The following is a 3660-nucleotide window of genomic DNA, read 5'->3' on the forward strand; positions in this document are numbered from 1 at the left end:
CAAAAGGCGGAATCATGCAATCGAGAACTCTGGCTCAGGCCTCTAAAGAACCCAGTTCTGAGCCTTGACTTTCTCATCCGTAAAATGGGCATGATACTATAACTTACCTTAACAATGGTTCTCAAAATGTGATCTAAGGGCCCAGGAGGCCCCGAAGGCTCTTCCAAGGGTCCTCAGAGTCAAAACTGTTTTCATAATAGGGCAAAAATATTACTTGCCCTTTTCACTCTCATTCTCTCACACATATACAGTAGTTTTCCTGAGGCTCTATGACCTGTCATGGTGTCATTGCTCTGATGGCTAATGGAAAGTGTGTCTGTAAATTCCTGTGTTTTAATTTTTTTCAATTTAATTTCTAATAACAATTAAATATGTGTGTATATGTGTGTGTGTGTGTGTGTGTATATATATCTATCTCACGTAGTCACATAGACAAAAGCTATTTGGGGTCCTCAATAATTATAAGAGTTTAAAGGGAACAGAAACAAAACATTATGAGAATTGCTGCGTGATCAGGTTGTTGTAAAGATTAAGTAGCAACTGGCACATGCGTACAAAGCACTCAGTAAACATTCCTCTTACCATTACTGATTCCAGAGCTCCTGAATCATATCAGATAAGGGCCCATCTACTCCACCTACACATAAAGCAAACTGAAATCATAGCACTTAATGCAAAGTTCCCCTTGGTTTATTCCCTGCTGTTTACGTAGTGGCAGTTCAGTCCATGTTAAACTTTGAACACTGCAGACGCTGCAGCACATCAGAAACCTCCACAGTGTCCATGACATATAAGTGACCTGTAGACAGGAGGGCTCAATGGACGGTCCAGAGGACTACCCTGCTTGGCTCAACCCTGACCCTTCCCACCCTGTTAATCTCTCACTAGCCAGAAGCAGCTAGGAACAAGGTGGGGGCACAGGAAACTTGGCTTATAGAAAACAGTCCTAAGTGACGGACCATGAAGAGGAGATGCAGTCTCAAAATGGGAATAGTTTCTATAATTTCCATGGAAACAAACTAAGAACTATACTTACTTTGAGGGGCAGAAGAGTGAAGGGTAAATAAGACCAAGACCTGGTAGAGTCAAGAGTAAGCAATATAAAATTATTAAATTTGATAGGGAGGGGTCCTTTTTTTCCCTTTTACTCTTCTGGCACACCCTTGGAGGAAGAAAAATAAAAGTATTCCTAGATTCTCATGTTGATGACAAATATTTTAGGATCTTAGAAGTTATCCATATGGTTTGAGAAAGATGCACCACGATCTGGGTCATAGTCATCGAGGAAGTTCTTAATGAATACTTTATGACCTGCATGAGTTCGCTTTCCAGATCTGCGAGCATCACACAAGAGACCCCTCTTGTTGTCTGTGCCATTAAAAAACAAACAAACAAACAAACAATAACAAACAAAAAACACAGAACAAAAAACAAAGCAAAAAAAAAAAAAGCAGCCAGAAACCACAAAACCAACAGACGGACCCCACATGAGCAATAACCGAACAAACAGGTGCAGACCAGTAAAAAAAAAAAATTTGCATATGAACTATTTTTATTGTCAAAATTTCTGGAGACCCAAGGAGCTATGTTAGAGAACTGGAGCCCCAGGGGAGACCCTCTAAAAACCTTTCAGCTAGTGTCTTCTCCCCAGCCTCGAAAACGAAAATGTCAAAAGGTCACCCAGTGCGTTAGCCGTGCAGTCAGTCCCCTAGGCCAGCCGTCCCCACTCCCGTCCCGGTCCTCGCCTCCCACCACTCCGCCGCGCACGGCCACCTGTTGCTGCCCTGGCGCCCAGAGCTGAGTCGCAAACCGCCGCTAGAGTTCGTTCTAATTCCCCGCAGCAGAGGCTGGCCGGGAAGCCCCGACGCTCCGCGCCGGCTCATCCTCAGGGCGGGCAGGGACTGCACAGAGCCTTCCAGCCCCAGGCTCCCTTTGTTTTCTCGCTGCGCTCAGACTGTCAGAAGTAGACCCCAGACAACATCCCTTGGCCCCGGCTCCGCTAGTGCGCGCTTGCGCCCAGCTCAAGCCGGGAAAGGCTGGCGCGTCGAGATGCCCTTGAGGGGAACCGGGTCGGTCTGGGCAGGAATGCGCGGCGCAAACAGGTTGCCGGGCGAGATTCCGAAGCGTCCCCTCGATCCCGAATTCCTTAGGGCTCCTCAGTTTAGCACGGTTGCAAGAACGCTGAGCCCAGGATGCACGTTCACGGGTACCGCGCTGCAAGCGAAGTGCCGCGAGGTCCTGGCCCGCCGGTACTCTAAAACGCCCGAGGGGAGCCAGGGGGGCGGCGATTAGGGATCTCTTCCCGCCGGGAACGGCTGAGTCCGTTCCGAAAGCGACCCGCCCTGCTTCCGAGGGACTTCTCTGCGAGCGCCGCAGGGGTGTGCATTTTCTCCGAGTCTGAGAATCCCAGCGAACGCCGGCCCGACAAGAGTTGAAGTCAGCTCCCGGGGCGTCTGTTTGTTTATTGGCTCTTAAGGAAAAAGTTTGAGGATCTTTAACCAGCCTCAGACCTGGCGCAAGCGCAAATCGCCGAATCTCCCCAGCAAAAGTCCTCTAATTTCAAGTCGTTATATAAGTGGGAGCTCTTTCTCACCCTCCCCACCCAAGCCCTCTTATTACTATTCCAGGAGCAAAAACGTGTCTCGATTTAAAAAAAAAAAAATTTTTTTTTTTTTTTAGTTTGTATTATTTCCGTGAGCCGGTAGACGGGAGACAGCGCAGACAGCCCCCTGGGAGCTCGGCGGCCCCACCCGCGCACGACCCCTCGCGCTTCGAGATGGACGGAGGACCTGGGGTGCCACCTGCTCAGGGCCAGCAGCCGCGCCCCGCGGTCCCTCCGTCTGCCACTCCACGTGGTCAGGATCAACAGTTTGTTGAGCTCATCAGTGACACCTTGAACTTTTCATAAAGAAAATGGGTATTGCACCAGGAGGATTTGGCCGCGGCCGCCGGGCCGGGTCGTGCTTAATATTCAATGATCTCGCTCCCGCCTCTTCCTCCTCCCCTCCCAGAAATTCCACCGAGTCCGTTACTGGGCTCAGACTTTTAAGTTAATTTACTGCCCCTCCTCCCCCCAACCTCGGCTAGTAACCAGCGCCTTTAGGGCTAACCTTTCCCCTCCTCCCCCCACCCCCCCAGCTCCCGCCTGAAAATGACATTTCGCCGGAGTCTCCGGAGGGGGCTGAATTTCACTTTGTAACTTTCTGCGGAACCCGAGCCCGGGTGGCAGCTCGGGTGGTGGTATCGTATGCAAATACGCATGCTGACGTTACAGATCATGTGGGTTTTGGCGTAGATTCCCCACTGATCGAGACATTTTTTTCCTTTTTTTTCCTTTTTTTTTTTTCTTTTTAAAATTTTGGCCACTCTTCCCCGTACGGGGGCTTTTCCTGTCCGTCTGTCTGGCAGGCTGGCCGTGCCCCTCTTTCCCACGGAGCCCGAGCCCGGCGCCCGGTGGGGAGTGGGGAGTGGGTGGGGGGAGCCAGCAGAGTTCCATTTTGGAACGCCCGTGCAGCGTCTCCGCGCTCCCAGCCCGGGTCCCCGCGTCCCCAGCCCCGGCGCAGGTAAGAAACTTCGCCTCGGCGCCCGGCACCCCCCGCCCGGCGCCGCCCGCCCCGAGCCCCGCACGCCTGGCGCCGGCCACTCCAACCCAACTTTCCC

At 51.5% G+C, this 3660-nt stretch overlaps 1 protein-coding gene across 2 annotated transcripts in view; it reads left to right on the forward strand.

Moving 5' to 3' along the window:
* Positions 1 to 3326: 3326 nt before the first annotated feature.
* ZHX2 (zinc fingers and homeoboxes 2) overlaps positions 3327 to 3660 on the forward strand; it is a 161044-nt gene continuing 160710 nt past the window's right edge. For both annotated transcript variants that reach the window (XM_029923154.1, XM_029923155.1), the window contains exon 1: positions 3327 to 3563. The gene's annotated coding sequence lies outside the window, so the exon portion shown is untranslated. The remainder of the gene's footprint in view (positions 3564 to 3660) is intronic.

This window comes from Suricata suricatta, chromosome 15 (assembly GCF_006229205.1).
Source record: "Suricata suricatta isolate VVHF042 chromosome 15, meerkat_22Aug2017_6uvM2_HiC, whole genome shotgun sequence".
NCBI lineage: Eukaryota > Metazoa > Chordata > Mammalia > Carnivora > Herpestidae > Suricata > Suricata suricatta.